Below are 18012 nucleotides of genomic sequence, written 5' to 3'. Positions count from 1 at the left end.
TGTCTTGGTCTTGACTACAACACTACTCAAAGCATCAATAATAAAAAAATGTTAAGTTGTTGATTGGAATAAGTCGGCGTGTGAAGGTAACCATGTGACAGTTTGGGTCCAGGTCTTTGGGTTCAGCGCAGACGGGTGTTCCCAAACTAGAGACACTAAGATTAAAGAGGTCTGGCAACACATCCGGCTTGTTGGTGCGTTTGAAACGGCGACACACAAACATGAATATCACTTTCATTTGGATGTTCTAAAAGTAATCTGAGCAGCTGAACTCCAGACAAACTCTACAGAGGAAGTTCTTTAAGTTCCTCCTAAAGGAAAAGAAGTTGTGTTTGTTTCCCGTACTGGACTTTAAAACAGAGGTACTGAACCGTGACTTCTTTGCACCTTTACACCCTTACAAACGTTGTAATGTGAGATTCGAGTTTTGAGGTTAATGATATGCAGGACGGGGAGTGTTTTGTTGACTCGGACAAACCCATTCATCAAGCAACCACGAACATGAACCCGTTTTGTTCATGAAGCTGGAACACAAGAGAGTCGTAATTAATGAAATGTTAATTAAACATTGATAAAGTAATGTTAATATTTGCTTTCCTGTCGGCCATCTTTAAATTCTGCCGATAAGTCTTCCTTTCTTTCTCTTCTTGTTGACTCAGTTTGAAGTTCCTTTATCGTGATACTCGTTCAAACTTCATTCACGCCTTGTCCTTAAACGACTGAGGGTGAAAACACCTGCTGTTCAAAGTGTTGCTGGAGATCACGCTCTGAGCAAACCTTCCTCCAGATCTCACCCGCCCTGAACAGGAGACCAAACCTAGACAGGTCCAGCTGACCTGACTTACAGACAAATTCAACCAGATCTGTGTCCAGTCCGACTCCAATCCGTCACAGCACCGGATCGGATCGGTTCTATTCTAGTCAATGTGAATAATTCTATAGCGCCTTTCAAGAAACCCAAGGTTGCTTCACAGGGTCAGGTAGGGGGTCTGGGGGGTAGGTAGGGATATCTAATGGGGAATGGCCTTGAGGGAAAGGTGTGTTTTGATTGCTTTCTTAAAACGGTCCAGGGTTGGGGTGCTGCGGATGTCAGGAGGGAGAGAGTTCCACAGAGTAGGGGCCGCCACACTGAAGGCTCTGTCCCCGAAGGTCCGCAGCTTAGTCCGGGGGATGGAGAGGAGACCCAGGTCTGAAGACCTTAGGTTCCGGGATGGAGAGAAGACCCAGGTCCAAAGACCTTAGGTTCCGAGATGGAGTGTGTTGGTGGAGGAGGTCAGCAAGGTATTGGGGGGCGAGGGCATGCAGGGATTTGTAGTTGAGGAGGAGGAGCTTATAGGTGAGCCAGTGGAGGTGCATGAGAGTGGGGGTGATGTGTTCAGCTAACCCCAATTCAGCTGCCAGGGGTCTCACACGCACCAAGCCCTGGCAGCTGAATTCTGCACGTATTGGAGCCGGTCCAGGGCATTGCTGGGTACCCCAGGACTCCATTGCAGTAATCCAGCCGGGAGGTAATGAAAGCGTGGACGAGGGTCTTGGCAACTGAATCGGAGAGAGATGGACGCAGACGGGAGATGTTCTTGAGATGATAGAAGGCAGACTTTGTGACTGATTTGATGTCTGACCGGAAGGAGAGGGTGGAGTCAAGAATGACACCCAGGTTGTGTTATCACCAGATCGTATTTCACTTAACTACAACAACAAACCAAAGTCATGATGAGCGGAGCCAGGCCTGGAGTCAACAGGTCAGAGGTTTTCAGAGGACCAGAAAGACAACATGGATGAGGAGAGGAGGAGGAGGAGAATCCTTGAATCAGTAATTACCACGGGGAAACCTCGGTCACATGACTCCAGCTGACAAAGAAGTTACCTGCAACAGTCTGCAAGAACAGACCAAGTGGAATGTGAACGTTCTCATGGTGTTCTTATTGATCACAGTTAAAACATCCAGGTGTAAATATCCCTCCTCCTGTTTGTTGTTCTCTTATCTTCTCTCTCGGCCTCTGACTCCTTCTGTCCGTTGGTAACCTTCGGAGCCATGCTCCACTAATGACTGCTTTTTTTAATCCTCTGTGGGGGAAAAACCTTTGTATCAGGAAGTCCATATATGGCTCTGAGCGCATTTAGACTGAATTCCTGCGCCTTTTAATTATTTAACACACACACACACACACACACACACAGACACACACACACACACTTGATGACAGAGGGTGAATCCCTCGTGTGAAGTTCTGGATTCATGTCGACAAAGATATACGCTTCCTGCTGATAAATTAGTAATGCGTGTGTGTGTATGTGTGTGTGTGTGTGTGTGTGTGTGTGTGTGTGTGTGTGTGTGTGTGTGAGAGAGAGTGTTATATAACTTAATCTCATGTCTCTGTTTGACTGCCCGATTTCTTCCGTCAAACTTCCAGCCTAATCATGCTAACAATGTGTGTGTGTGTGTGTGTGTGTGTGTGTGTGTGTGTGTGTGTGTGTGTGTTTGTGTGTGTGTGTGTGTGTGTGTGTCCGTGTGTGTGTGTGTGTGTGTAGGGGGTTACCAACACTAATGCTAATCCATTTTTTCTACTTGGGGAAAGGGCTCATTCAGAACTCTGTTTGAAATGTCGTCATCTAAGGTTCTCCTAGTTGTTCGGAAAAGGACGATTTTTTATTTTTATTTCACAAACTCTATTCTACATTCCTTTTTTTGTAAATTTAAATTAATTCTTTAACCGGCCAAGTTGACTTGTTTTGTTTTTTTCTGTTGTTGCATCCAATAAGAAATCAATGGAGGCCAATTTCCAGCAGAAAAAACAAGATTTACAAGAAAACAACTTTAATGACGACAAATCGCCAAATATGAGTCATAATAATGATAACGATAAAGATTATGATAAAAAGTCAAAATTATTGAATAAATTATTTAATAGAAAGTCATCATAATGAAATGGCTTTAGGAATAAGAAAGCCAAAATATTAAAAAATATATGAATTATTATTTTTTTAAATGTAACATTTAAGTAGTAGTTGTAAGTAACCAGTAAAAATTATTGGATAAAGAATAATTATTGTGAGAAAAAGTCAAAATACTGAAAAAGAATCATAGTTTTGAGGTAAACAACATGAAATGAGAGTGTCAAAATTTTGAGAATTTAAGTCATTTTTTAATACACATATAAAAAATGTACAACAAAAAGACATACTTAAGAGTTAAAAGCCACAACAATGACATCAAATATTAGTATTATGATATAAAATTAAAGATATTGAGATCAGAAAAAAACTCTTAAAATAAAAGAATTAGATTAAGAGTCATAATATGTTTCAAAAAGTTACTATTGTAACTTTTCTTTCATAATTTTAACATTTTATTTTATATTTTGGCCACACTTATTGTCACAGTCTACAATTTCACATTCATGACTTTTATTTTATTCTTTTTTAAAATAATGTATGTTTTAGTTTCAACTTGCTAAAACAGTTTTGGTTGTAAGTTTGGGGAATTTAATTAAAATAGTTTTTTTTTTTTTATATGAAACATAATTTAATTGGTGATTTTGTTGAGCCAAATTTAAAGGAACATGTTTTTATCAAGGAAAATAAACGAACACAATTTAATGATTTGATTATTTTTGCTTAAAAGACAGAAACTCACTGAATGAACAGATTCAAAACTGGAGTTTGGTTCGTCATTTTCTCCCATGATAGAGAAAGGGGAAGAATGTGTGTGTGTGTGTGCGTGTGTGTGTGTGTGTGTGTGTGTGTGTGTGTGTGTTGTCTGTGTGGATGCCAGGGCTGCCGTACGCTACCGTGGCAACTGGTCAGAGTGCTACTGATCGCTGTGGCAACAAACCGGGTTACAAACAATGACAGTTTGTTTACTTGGCGGACGACACAATCGGGGTCACCGTGTGTCTTTGTGTGTCTTTGTGTGTCTTTGTGTGTCTTTGTGTGTCTCTGTGTGTCTCTGTGTGTCTCTGTGTGTCTTTGTGTGTGTGTGGGTCAGGCTATAAATATTAAACACCATCATTTCACCCCGTATGATTCGTCTCCTGATGTTCCTTTCTTCTGGTTTTCTCTCCGTCCTCCATCTTGTTTTTCGGCCTCTGTCCATCTTTAAAGGTTCAGGATCAAACAGGTTCCGATGACTCACTCCCTCAAACGCTCCTTTGATCATCAAAGGACAGTGACATCATCCAATCACATGACTCGGAATGTAAAAATAGAACGGGGGCCGAACTGCTGACCTGGTTCACACGAAGGCCTCTGATTGGTCAATGAGGTCACTCTTACTATCACAACAACTTCTAGTATTAACTCTGTTTCTTCCAGAGCTGCTCACGCTACTTCTACCGACACTTAGCTAGATAAGAAATAGAAGTCTTGTGTATCTGATCTGGAGGACTCCGACCTGCCGGATCAGAGACTCAGATCCAGTGGAAGTTAACACATTGACTAGAATAGAAACTTATCAGATCTGGTTTTTGTTAGTTGAGCATCAAGCTGCTGATTGGTCGACAGGGCTTCCATCTGAAACAACACTTTAAGATGATGCAGGGTTACAACAGTGCGTTCTGTGGCTCCATTCCAAATGCATGCTGGGAAATCTGCAGCGTCAGCGCACCTCTCCTGACAGGAACCACTGCATCACTTTGTTAGTTAGCTTTTTTCTCAGCCGACCCAATTACGATGCTTCCATACATCCATCTCCTGCCTCTGCTCCACATTCCTGCAGTGCCGGCCCTGACCTCAATACCCAGACCAGAGCGACGTTAGAGATGAAGGGACGACCGGTGAAAGAGGAAATAGATGGAGTGAATGAGTAACTGACAGTGACAGTGCATGGAGAACCTCTGATCCACCATGAAAAATCTCTCCTCTTCATGCTTTGTCCTCCTCTTAATGATTCTCTGACAAACTGTCCGCCTGCAGGCTGCTTCACACATCACAGTTTAGACGTTAGCTTGAAGAAGCTGTCATCTGTGGGGCTCCATGAGAGAGGAACAATCAGAGAACAGTGTGTTAGCAGATGATAAACACAGAGCTGGTTCATCAGGACTCTTGTGGTTAATCTGTGTGATCTATTCAGCTGCTGGAGGCCTCGATTAAACGCAGAGCACACGGGTAGAATATTACTTCACGGGTTAGACTTTGAAACTCTGCCTCAGATCTTCACTCTGGGAGAAAACTGAGGATCTGACACTTACAAACAGGGTCTAGTAAAAGCTTTTAGTGGGTGTATTTACTGTGAATGAAGTCACGATGGATTTCAACAATGGTGGAGTTAAAAGAGCTTTGGGATCCAACGTTAGCCTGCTGGAACTTGGTTTGACTTGATGTAAGATCGACTGATATTCCTTTGGTTCCCAGATGTTGAATCGGAATTTCAAACATCGTATTCTGCATCTAAATATTTCCCGCTGAATTCAATAAACTTGAGATTATATTAGCTGATTTTTTTTTATTGAAAATGTTAATTCTGGGGGCGCTGGTGGCCTGGTGGTCTAAGCTCCCCACATACAGAGGCTCATACAGGGGTCACCAGTTCGATTTCCGTCTGGTCTCTCTTCAGCTGTCCTATCAAATAAAAGGCAAAAAAGCCAAAAAAAATATAGAACTTTAAAAAAACTCAGTGCTGGAAATTCAAAATACATTTTAATTTAAAAATCCAATGAAACAGATTTACTTCCATACATTAGCAACAGTCGTCCATTAGCCAGTGAGGCTAGCTAACTAACTACAGTATATTATCAGGTATGTTTGGTCACAAATGTTAGCGAACAAGAAGGCTAGGATTAGCAAGTTGCAGCTTATTGTAGCTACGAACATTGTAAATGAAGTCGTGATAAATTCCAACAATGAGTTAGCTAGATAATTTAATGTTAGCTTAAAACAACAGCATCATCACAATACAAATCATGAATGACAACAACTAGCTAAGTCCCTGGTAATCACAGGATAAAAGTGTTTGTGTCTGACTCTTTTTGTGCTAGGTGCCAGCTAGCATAAGCAAATTGTTTGCAAGCCTACATTAGCCAGCAGAAGAGGCCATTAGTTAAAGTTGTTAGCTAGCCTTAGCAAATTGTTTACAAGCCGATGTAAACTAGCAGAAGAGAGGCCATTACTTAAAGTTGTTAGCTAGCATTAGCAAATTGTGTAGAAGCATACATTAGCCAGCAGGAGAAGCCATTACTTAAAGTTGTTAGCTAGCATTAGCAAATTGTTTACAAGCCGATGTAAACTAGCAGAAGAGAGGCCATTACTTAAAGTTGTTAGCTAGCATTAGCAAATTGTGTAGAAGCATACATTAGCCAGCAGGAGAAGTCATTACTTAAAGTTGTTAGCTAGCATTAGCAAATTGTGTATAAGCCTACATTAGCCAGCAGGAGAGGCCATTACTTAAAGTTGTTAGCTAGCATTAGCAAATTGTTTACAACCCGATGTAAACTAGCAGAAGAGAGGCCATCACTTAAAGTTGTTAGCTAACATTAGTAAATTGTTTACAAGCCAATGTTAGTTAGCAGAAGAGAGGCCCTCTCTTAAAGTTGTTAGCTATCATTAGTTAATTGTTTACAAACCTACTTTAGCTACGTTAGCTTAAAACAGTCCTGAGCTTTACGTTCAGGATTCGCCCCACTAAGACACCTGGTTTAGATGTTTTACTTTGACTCCTGTAATATAAATCTGATATGTCAAAGAACTCAATCACAAACTCCAAAGTTAGCATAGATATATTAGCCGATATATCAGACCAACATGCAGAATCCCAAAATAAACTCATTTAATTAAGTGGAGCTGTGATCGGATAATTGGGAGTTGACAGTAACAGGTAGGAACAGTCTAATTAACACCAACTAATGTGTTACGCCACCTCAGCAGTGGGGTTAAGGAGTTGCTAAGGCAACAAGCACAGAGCTGACATTAGAGGCCAACATGGCTGCCAGTGTACAGTCAAACACACACACACACACACACACACACACACACACACACACACACACACACACACACAAAAACACACACAAAAGCCACTGCAAACCTGTTTGAGAAATAATAGACGGACAAATATTGACACTACAAATTCATATGACCTCTCTTCTGTCTCACACTCATGCCCCGAGGACAGGAGAGGACACACACAGCAAACACATGACCTCACACACACACACACACACAAACACAAACACACACACACACACACACACACACACACACCGGATGACGACTAAAGAAATGACTCATATCATAGATAGAAGATTAATGAAGCGACTTCACAGATGTGCTGTCCTTCAGTAGAGACTTGTCCCTGGTGTTCATGACCCGCAGAGAAGTGGACGAAAACACCCGAAACCACCCTCGGTCCACGCTGACAGTCCCGTCGCTCATCTTAATGATTTTTCCAAACTGCAACAGATGATCTTACTCCAGCGACTGGATGGAAAAAGTCTGTCTTTGGCGTTTTAATATGAAACTGGAGAGACATTTTTGATCCAAATAAACAGAATAAGCGCCGGTTTGCTGAAGGAAGGAGGACGAATGAGACGCTCAGACCTGCATGGATAATCCCGTGGTTGACTCTGAGGTTGAGTTCAGATAGTTTCCAGACTGACACTGAAGCCTGTGGACCAAACTCTCTATCAGCTGGAGACTCTGAAAGTCAAGCACAGGATCCTTTAACTGTGGAATTTCAAGGATGCTCAAAGACGGATACTCATGAAATCCCCCCAAAAAAGGACAGTTTGGACTTCCAGGATTTCAACAAGGGACGAGTCTTTTTGCTCCTAAACACATTTGGGGCGACAAATTGGGCACGAAACTCTGAATCTTCACTGGTATCTACCTTTCTGTTCAAGGCCGGGTTGAAAAGCTGTTGCAACCTTCGCAAGACGACAGCAATGCCGTTCTTGCCACTTAGGGCCTGTGTCCACTAACCTCAGTTCTTAGAAGTTGTGGTGTACCACTTACAGCAGCTCTAGTCCTTGACATGTTACCTCTAAGACAGGAGTGTAGTTAGATTCTCCTCAGTGCAGACCTCCTGACAAAGTTGAAATCAGAAGTCCCGCCCCTTCCTGATTCTGATTGGTCAGTGATCAGGAAGTGGACATTCATTGATGTTCCAAAGGTTAACTGAGAGGGGCGTGATCCCAGGAACAGAAACACATCCGATGCAGAGGGTTTGTTGTTCCTGGGACTCCGTTAGTTCTGTATAGTTAGTGTGTTAGTGGACACAGGCCCTTACATGGAAAATGCTAGCATAACTTGCTATCATTAATAAGCTAAGTACCTCGCTACATACTGAACCGAAGCTGCCACTGTGTAGGCTAAACCTGGGAGTCTGCTTTTATCCTCCCTTCAAATATAACTTTAAAATCCAATGTCGCTGTTTCTGTTTGTATCGGAGGTGGATGCTAAAATTTTGAAAGCATAAAGGGGGAACTAACACACTGGGATCCTGTCTTTCCCTCTCTCTCCTCTCTCTCACTTTAACTCTTCCTGTCCCATTAAAGTTACTAACCATAGACCTTTCTGGAGTCCCTGAGCTCCCTTGTCTCGTAGGTTCCTCTGGATCTCTGCCATAGATTCCTTTTTTTGGGTCTGTCATTCATCCTTTCTTTTCTTCTTTATTTTATCCCTTCTTTCTTTCTTTCTTCCTTTCTTTGTTCTTTCTGTGTTTCTTTATCCTTTATGTCTCCTTTTCTCATTCCGTCCTTTCCTTCACCATTTATTCGCTTCTTTTTCTTTCTTCTGGTCTCCCTCTCTTCTCTCTTTTCTTAGACCTTTCTGGAGTCCCTGAGCTCCCTTGTCTCGTAGGTTCCTCTGGATCTCTGCTGCTGTGGACGTGCCAGACTCCAGCTGCTACAGCTACTACTATCCTTCTCCCCACTATCATCTCTCTCTCTCTCTCTCTCTCTCTCTCTCTTCATCTCCCTCTATCCCTCTCTCCAACACGGTCTCAGCAGATGTGTGTCTAACATGAGTCTGGTCCTGCTGGAGGTTTCTGCCTGTTAAAGGAAGTTTGTCCTTGCCACTGTAACTTGCTAAATGCTGCAAAGTGCTCTGCTCATGGTGGATTAAGATGAGATCAGACTGAGTCCTGTCTAGAAGATGGGACTGGATCTGATCCGGTCTTGATGTTGGGTCTTTGTTGATAATAGAACATAGAGGACGGTCTAGAGAGAGATATTTGCACCTCTAAGAATCATGGAATTTTCCTCTATTTGAATTGAGGGAGTTAATAGTCAGACACCATCAGTTGTATTGGTCAAAGAGAGAAACAAACATTGTGAGTGATTGTAACTGCACCATCTTGTCAGCACAGTAAAGTCAGATGAACTACCTGTCAGCAGCATCAACAGTGTTTCTGCCGCTCTGACAGCTACAGCAGAGGAAACTGCTCCAGACAGCAACATGTGAGTCACAGCAGCCTTTAAGTATATTTATTCTCTCCCTCCCTCTCCCTCCCTCCCTCCCTCTCTCTCCCTCTCCCTCTCTTTCTTGTGATTTCTGTTGGTGTACAGGCGTGCTGCTGGTTTGTTGCTCAGCAGTCTGACAGATTAGCTCCCACACTTTCTGCAGCCCTGACAGATTTCCTAACGCCTCAGTTTGAGGATTACAGCAGCAGGCCGTCAGAAATCACCGTCAGGCTGAATGTGAGAGGGAAGGGAGAACAGAGCTGTGGACAAAGTGACTGAAAATGGTGCCTCAGTCAGGAAACACGAAAGGGAGGCCCCTTGAATTATTTCCGAACAGAAATATTGTCCAAGACTTCAAGAAGACAGAGATGAAGCCTTAGAATGTTGCACAAGTCTATCATTTCAAGAACCTTCCAATGAAGTGTTGAAATGTAACCCAACATATCTCAAAAAAGATCCTTAAACTGTGTAAAAGTGTCAAGAAAGCATGAAAGGATCAATCAAATAATGCTAGAATTAAACCCCCAACATGGCCTACAATGATTTACACGACTTTTTACATCAAATGGAAACTTTTACAGAAGTGATCAAAGAGCCTTTCAGGAAACAGTCAAAGACACAACCTGAACTCTATCAACTCAGTCTAAGACCCAAGAGTGAGGGCTCTAAAGGCTGATTTATACTTGTGCGTCGAATCGACGGCGTACCCTACGCCGGGGGTCCGCATAGCTCCCGTACCTACGCAGAGGTATACGTACATAGCTGACGTGCACCTCCTCCAAAATGTAACTACCTGTAGAGCCGACACGGACCACCAGTCCTGTGATTGGTCCACTCGGCGGCATTGTCTTTCCTGCATTTACAACACTTTGGGGGTCGCCGCTCATCGGCCTCACATCAACCTTGTATTTCATCTCCTCCTCTCTAGTCTTCATGTAATCATGTCTGTGTGATAAACAGCAACATGTATCAGCTGTAGATTAACATAACACGCTCTGAATCTCTGTGGAAAAGGAAACAGAGATCGTAGCACTGGTGGCCTAGCGGTCTAAGCGCCCCACATACAGTCCTCATCGCAGGGGTCGCCGGTTCGATTCCCGTCCGGTCGACCATTTCCTGCATGTCTTCCCCCGCTCTCTACTCCCTACATTTCCTGTCTCTCTTCAGCTGTCCTATCAAATAAAGGCAAAAAGGCCAAAAATATTCAAACAAAAAAAAAAAACAGCACGTTTGTATCTTAAGTTAGTAGCCGGGTCATAAGTGGACAAGTCAAGACCCCAATGTGAACCCTAAAGGTATTCTATTTCCCATAACTACCTGCTAACCGTACATTATCCCTTACATATTAATCCATCAAGAGAAAACAAATGAACATTCAAGAAACCATCCATGAATCTAGCTACAGTTAGCAACACATTTCTAAAACTCTTACAAGAAACAATTAACAACATGATGCATCCAGAAATCCACACAGTAGTAGCCAATAATTTCTCCAAGAATCTATCTATGAGTCACAAATGATTACCAAAGGAACTATCAAAGTATCTCTGCTAAAATGAGACGAAAGAAGGAACCGTCAAAGTCTTCTAATCTCTGTCCAAACCTTTTCAGAGTGTCTCTTTCTCTACTCAGAATCCTGGTCAGGTAACCATGAAACCATCACAACTCTCCCAGAGAGTGTCCGGAGACGGATCCAGAGCTGGAGGTGTTGGATGAAACAGACTGAGCACAAACACTCAGCCTCCATGGAAACCCAAATAAAACTCCCCGAGGAGGAGAAGGCCTCCGTCTTATTTACCAGACACACAGCAGTAAACACACGTGAATGTATCAGTGCAGGAGGGCCGCTCCGACCCCCCACACTGAAGTGCTTTTTAAACAACATGACCATGAAAGAAAGACACACCACTTCTGGACCAGGTTTTAGCTTCATTGTGCCAAAAGAAGTGTTAAAAGTAGAGAAATCCCCCTTTAATCTCTTCCACTGCTCCACTGAGCGACTGACGCCTCCTTTCTTCCACAGAGGAAGCAACACGGAGATTAGGTTTACTGCTGGGTTTTACAGTCCGGGAGGGTCGGCCAGAGAAAGGAGGGCCTGCTGAGCATCGCCCGGTCCACAGGGTTACCATGGCTGAGAGTGAAAGAGACGGTATCAAACAGCATCCAGGATCTAAAAATGTCACCGTGCAGGGAGCTCCAGGCGGGTCAGGGGGTCAGAGTGAGCGCTCAACCCAGCAAGGGGTGACCGAGGCCTGGCTGCACTCTGCTGGGAGGCCTGGGGCGAGAACCATGAAGTCTGAGTACAAGATGCTGAGTTGTTGGGCAGAAATAAAGCACAGTGGGTTGTGAATGATCTCAGAAGTTGATCCCTGGAAGACTTTCCTCTGAGGGAACATGGATCAGCTGGGGGAGATGTTGGAAAGCATAAAAGGATGCTACGACACGCTCACGGTGGAAAGCTCAGATGTTGTTCAGGGTGTAATCCGTACGAATACTAGGTACCTGATGGGGGTTATCATTTCAACACTTGTGCTTAATGGAGGAGACCACTGATGGTGACAATCTGGAGGGAAATGTGGTCATAATTTAGATGTTAATCCAAGTTTTAGATCATTGAAATCTAAACTAGAGCTGGGCGAAGAAAAAAAAATAGATTGAAATCAATAGATTTCAATACTTATCACGATAAAAATCAAATCCTTATTTCATTTAAATTTAAATAAACTACATTTCAATAAATAAACTTTCCTGAGTGAAAGTTGAATAAAACAGATGGTTTGTTAGTTTATGTCTGGGATTTATTTCTTCTTCTGTCCGATGTTCGCTGGTAACTAGTGTTTAAGGCACATTAGCGCCCCCTCTGTTTCCAGTGGTTGGGGGGTGTAATTACGGGTTTAAATATGTAAAATTTTTATCAAACATGTGTGATAGTTATACTGAGAAAAATGATATCGCTCAGCCCTAGATTAAACTCACAAGTTTCACCCAGTTTAACCTCAGGTGCAAAATTTTCACTTTTTTTCATGATTTTCTGCTTAATTCCAATTTGAGCCAAAATATTTTTTTACAGGTCCATGGTCAACTTTCTTGACAAAAGATATTTTTTTCAAATTGGACAAAAAAACATTCACAGTCAGTGCTTTTTCCATGTTTTTGACCTCAGACGCAAAAGTTTTACTTTTTTTCATGTTTTTCTGCTTTGGGAGCAAAAATTAGAATTGGAGCCACAATATTTTTTCACAGGTCAACGATCAAACTTTTTTGTCAAAAAATATTTTTTTCAAAATTTTCTTAAAACCATTTACAGGCATTGCTTTTTCCATGTTTTTGACCTCAGGTGCAAAATTTTCACTTTTTTTCATGTTTTTCTGCTTTGGGAACAAAAATTCAAATTTGAGCCAAAATATTTTTTTAAAAGGTCCATGGTCAACTTTTTTGTCAAACATTTTTTTTCTTCAAAATTGTTCTAAAAACCATTCACAGTCATTGCTTTTTCCATGTTTTTCAGACGAAGTTCCGTTGAGTTCAACATTTCAATATGGCACCCGCCGATTATCGGCTTCAAAACAGTCCCAGGTACAAACATCGTCATTGTATTCAGCAATGTGCAGTTTGAACGCAGACGTGTAGCTCTGTAGAGTACTAGCCCTTATGGCCACCCTGCCTTCAGACAGTACGTTGGTTGCACTCAGCTGACTGTGGCACTGATAGTTAGTTTCATACTGGTATACTGGTTTCACTGGTTGCTCCAGCTCACTTTTTAGAAGACAAAAAATGTTTTAAAAGTTTGTGGTATACTCCGAATTTTACGGTAAGTTGCACAAAAAATAAGCTGTTTGAAAACACGAACTTAAGCAGAATGAATATACAACACAAGCTAACTTCATAACAGAGCTCACAAATGGATGACACTTTGGGAAACACTGGATCTTGTTTGAATGATGACAAAGAGTAAAAACTCAGTTTGGGTCCAAAAACAAAGCAACTTGTTGGATTCCACTTCCGCTGAATTAACCACAAGTCCAAGACTGAAGAGAAGTCAAAGTTCATCCTGCTCAGAGTTTAAGCTCATGTCTCGGCGACCAGCTTCAGAGCGACCGTGTCTGCTGGTGAACAGGACAAGAACTCAAACTTTAAAGTAAGAGAGGACATTTTGTACCAAACAAAGTTGAGGGTTTTAATCCTCCAGCAGCTGACCTGGCCTTCTGAAGTGCCCCCGAGCAACACGCTCCTCTGATATGATCAGATTCATGTTAATACGGCGGCAGGCGTTTCAAAGTGGAGCAGAGGTACTCAAACAGATACAGTTCACACTGTCAGAGTCTTTCTTTCACCTGCATGGAGGTGAGTTTGGGTTCTCTGTTGACACATGGAACTCGAGTTTCAACACCCCGAAGGCTGAAATATATTCATGTAGAAAAACATCCTCTGTCTGCAGAGAATGTGGAGCGTCGGTCTTGTTGATTATAATGTGGTAAAAATGTTGGTTTCAGTCCATTTTCAGTCGAATAACCTGAATGTTTCTGTTTATTTTGAGGACAGCAAATGAAGGTGAGGTCTTTTGTTTAGTTTCCTCCTTTTTATTTTGTTTTCTAATTGGTTCAAATCTGTACATAAATAAACAAATAAAGATATGTGATGCAGTGTGTCAGTGTGGACACATTTCAAGCTAAAGCTGTAACATTAGCTTAAAAAATCACAAGTTACACTGATGACACCATGACATCACCACCACGTCTCTCTTCCATTATATTAGTGGTCTAAAACGGGTAAAAAAAGCAATTGAATACAATAATATCAGACTGATTAAACACTTAACAGTGTTCAGATTTAGTTCAAACTCAAGGAGGATTAACATAAGCACATTAAAGGACTATTTCTGGCAGCTTGGTGAGCCAAAACTTCAGAAATTCTCAATTTTCCTCCATTAAAATGAGAATTTTCACTTATTTTAATTATTTTATGTGACAGTAAACTGATGGATTTAGGTGTTGCAATAAAGAATGACATTTAAAAACTCCAACAATGGCCTTTATCAGTCTTAACACCAACTTATGGTGGAAAGAAATTGTCTTTTTTTTTGACAGTATAAGATATTTATTTGTTATAGGTAATTTTTTTCAGCATGACATGTGTCTTAGCCATTACCATCTTTCTTACAGTGTTCTAGGTGCTGTTTTGAGGCCAATCAGTGACGGCAGCCATATTGCTGCTGTCGAGCTAGTGTGACGTCAAGAGGCTGGCTTTGAGCCTCCTAGCCAACAGCTACAGTGTTCTCGCCTGTCAATCAAGTCAGCTGTCTCTCTCGTAATGGAAGATTCGTAATCTCAATACCTTCGAAATTGCCGCAAAAGTTCACCCCCCATACAGTGTGTGCGGATGAAGAAGTGAGCTAGCCAGACTACACTCATCTTTTGTACCAGGCTGTAAACATGTTTATTTCTGCTGTGAAGATCGGCTTTTTTCAATTTGTGTGTATGTGGTTTCTGGTACTTCCGGAACCAGCCTCTAGTGGACACTCAGTGAACTGCAGTTTTTAGCACTTCCGCATTGGACTTGATATATAGACCGCCGCTTGGGCTGGATAAGTGTTGCACTTGTGATAATAAATTGCTTCTTGCCTATAAATGTTTTTTTCTTTTGATCTGTAGAAAGGGCAAGGCAAGGCAAGTTTATTTATAAAGCACCATTCATACAAAGAGCAATTCAAAGTGCTTTACAGAGTTAAAAACTAAAAAACAGAACAGTAACAATCAACAAAAAAGATACAGCAAACACTTAAAACATTTAAATTTTATATGCAGCAAGTTATGTTTGATCTTTATAACTTTTAATTTGTCTTTCAAAATGTTCGAAATAAATTGAATAAAAATAAATAATGATTAAAATATTAAATACAAAATTTTAAAGTCAGTTTAAATAAAAAGTCAATAATGCCGAAATAATGTAAAAATTAAATAATTAAGAATGCATTTTAATATTAGTTTCATAGTTCCAGTTTGAAGGCTTGAGTTAATAAAACATGATTATTTGAAGGTAGTTTGGTGCGCACGCAGCGTCAGCGTGTTTCCCAGCTCGAGAAGTAGCAGATTCAAACCCGAGCAGCTCCGAAGAGAACCGACTGACACACGCAAATCAACAGGGTACAAAAAACACCGTAACGTGGGCCGAGAATCCCCGTTAAACTTACCGGGTTCACCGGCTCCTGGTGGCGCGGACGATCCTGCGCAGAACCTCCGTCTGAAAACCTCCAAATAAAACACCAACAGAGTCCAGACCTGGTCCCGACAGGGTTCCACATCCACAGGCTGCAGCACGCAGAGGAGCCAGATCCACACTGACTGAGAGAGAGAGAGAGTGAGACAGAGAGAGAGAGAGAGAGAGTGAGACAGAGAGAGAGTGAGACAGAGAGAGAGAGAGACTGAGAGAGAGAGAGACAGAGAGAGAGAGAGAGAGTGAGACGGAGAGAGAGAGAGGTGGGTACCCAAAGCAGTCTGCGCATGCGTGATCACTCATTCAGGTGGAATTATTCTAAGGGTGGAAAGGAAAGCTCTTTCCCTCCATCACACACACCCACTAGGATGTAAGGATGAACACACACTTATCAAAGTAGGTGTGTGTTTGACTTCAGAGACAAATTACTTTACTTTGTGTGTGTGTGTGTGTGTGTGTGTGTGTGTGTGTGTGTGTGTGTGTGTGTGTGTGTGTGTGTGTGTGTGTGTGTGGCCTAGATAAGCTTTACTGGCCTCTCCCTTGGCAAAAAAACAAACCCCGGGCTTCCCTCCTCTCACACACACACACACACACACACACACACACACACACACTCTCACACACACACACACACACACACACACACACACACACACACACACACACACACACACACACACACAGTTTGAGGTTTTATGTGTTAACAGTTTTCACTTTATCCTCCTTAAAAAAGCCGATGTTGTCAACGAACGAATACTTATGAACACTCAGAGGTGACATGATCACCTGCGTGTCGTCCATGTTTGATTTGAGTGTTCCCCACAGAAGCTAAATTGTCTATAAATACCCAAAAACAATGTTAACATTATGAGTCATGCTAGCAGGAAGCTGAGCTATGTACTGCGAATCTGGGACCTCCTCTGTCGGAGTTATTGAGGCCAGATCAACAAAAGATACCCGCCTTACATTGAACTCGTTTTCCATCAAGTTGAAAATTTTAGTTTGATCTAAGCAGCAGTTTCCTAAATGATCGGGAGTCAAAGTTGCGTAGAAACAGGACAAAATTAAGCTAGCTATTGGTCTTTCATTGGTGTTACAGTGGGACTGGTATTTCATGTCTAACACAAGCGCCCTCTGCTGGGCAGGGTTGAGGGTTGCGCCCCATGTTGTGTTGATATCATAGACTAGGGGTTCCCAAAGTGTGGGTCGTCTTTTTGCTAACAGCTACAGTGTTCCTGCATGTCAATCAAGTCAGCCATGCCCTTATTTGGGCAAAACTCAACTCATTTAATATCGTCAAAAATAACCAGTTATAAAAAATTGCCCCCCGTACAGTGTGTGCCGATAGAGAAATGAGCTCTTCAGACCCAAACTGTTTTTTGAACCAGGCTGTAAACATGTTTATTCCTGCTGTAAAGATCGTCTTCTTTGAATGGGTGTGTATGTGGTTTCTGGTGTTTCTGCAGCCAGCCTCTAGTGGACTCTCCAGGAACTGCAGTTTTTAGCACTTTTGCTTGGGCTTCATATTTTAAGACCGGAGGTTGCCGCTTGGTTGATATGAACAATAAGCTGGGCGAAAAATGTTAAATGTTGGAGAGAACTTATTAGCTAGATTAAAGCTTCAATATTAATCCCTGTGGTGTTGAAATGCTATCCCACAATTAGCCTCATTATAACTCCCTCCCTTCCTGTTTTATTGAGTTCTTTGTTTTTTCATTTGTCATTTAACTTTGTTGTTTAACATTTTGTTTGTTTGTGTTTAACATTACACTTTATCAGGGTCTACATGTTGTTGTAAGTTTGATTGATTAATTGAATATTTGCTTCCCATTTTCTTGGATACCTGTGAAGGAACAAACTTTCACCCAGGTTCACCATCTTGTTTTGTGTGTTAGCATGCTAGCATTTCCTGGTTAGCACAAACTACAGTCCAGGCTCATTGGACAGCTGTTATATCAGCCGACTCTAGTCATAAATCAAAGAACAATTTCAGAATTCAGATTTCATATCATGGTAATCCATCAATAACTTGAGACAGATACTGATAAAAATGTATAAAGCACACCTTGACTTGGTCCCGGCTGACCTCTGACCTCTGACACGGCCTCTCTTCTTCTTCTGTGCCGAGATTTGAAGTCCAGATCTGAGTTTTTCTAAACGTCACGTCACTTGAATGTAAAGATGATCGTCTCTTTAAAGCACAGAGACACAGAGAGACGTCTTTGTTGTGAGGAACTGTTGCTGAAATGTTTGGGAAAATGAGCTGCATAACACACACACACACACACACACACACACACACACACACACACACACACACACACACACACACACACACACACACACACACACACACACAGCAGATCAGGTTTGTGTGCTGGTGTTGCCTGGTGAATAATTGCCC

At 41.8% G+C, this 18012-nt stretch overlaps 1 protein-coding gene across 1 annotated transcript in view; it reads right to left on the bottom strand.

Annotated features, from left to right (window-relative positions):
• The window catches only part of LOC117807678 (FH2 domain-containing protein 1-like), a 29276-nt gene extending 11572 nt beyond the window's left edge, over window positions 1–17704 (bottom strand). The window contains exons 1-2 of the mRNA XM_034677040.1: window positions 17674–17704; window positions 15586–15736 (exon numbers count right to left, since the gene is read on the bottom strand). The gene's annotated coding sequence lies outside the window, so the exon portion shown is untranslated. The remainder of the gene's footprint in view (window positions 1–15585; window positions 15737–17673) is intronic.
• Window positions 17705–18012: the final 308 nt, after the last annotated feature.

This window comes from Notolabrus celidotus, chromosome 23 (genome assembly GCF_009762535.1).
Source record: "Notolabrus celidotus isolate fNotCel1 chromosome 23, fNotCel1.pri, whole genome shotgun sequence".
Classification (NCBI taxonomy): domain Eukaryota; kingdom Metazoa; phylum Chordata; class Actinopteri; order Labriformes; family Labridae; genus Notolabrus; species Notolabrus celidotus.
The sequence above is the reverse complement of the archived record's forward strand: the minus strand, read 5'-3'. Positions and strand labels throughout refer to the sequence as shown.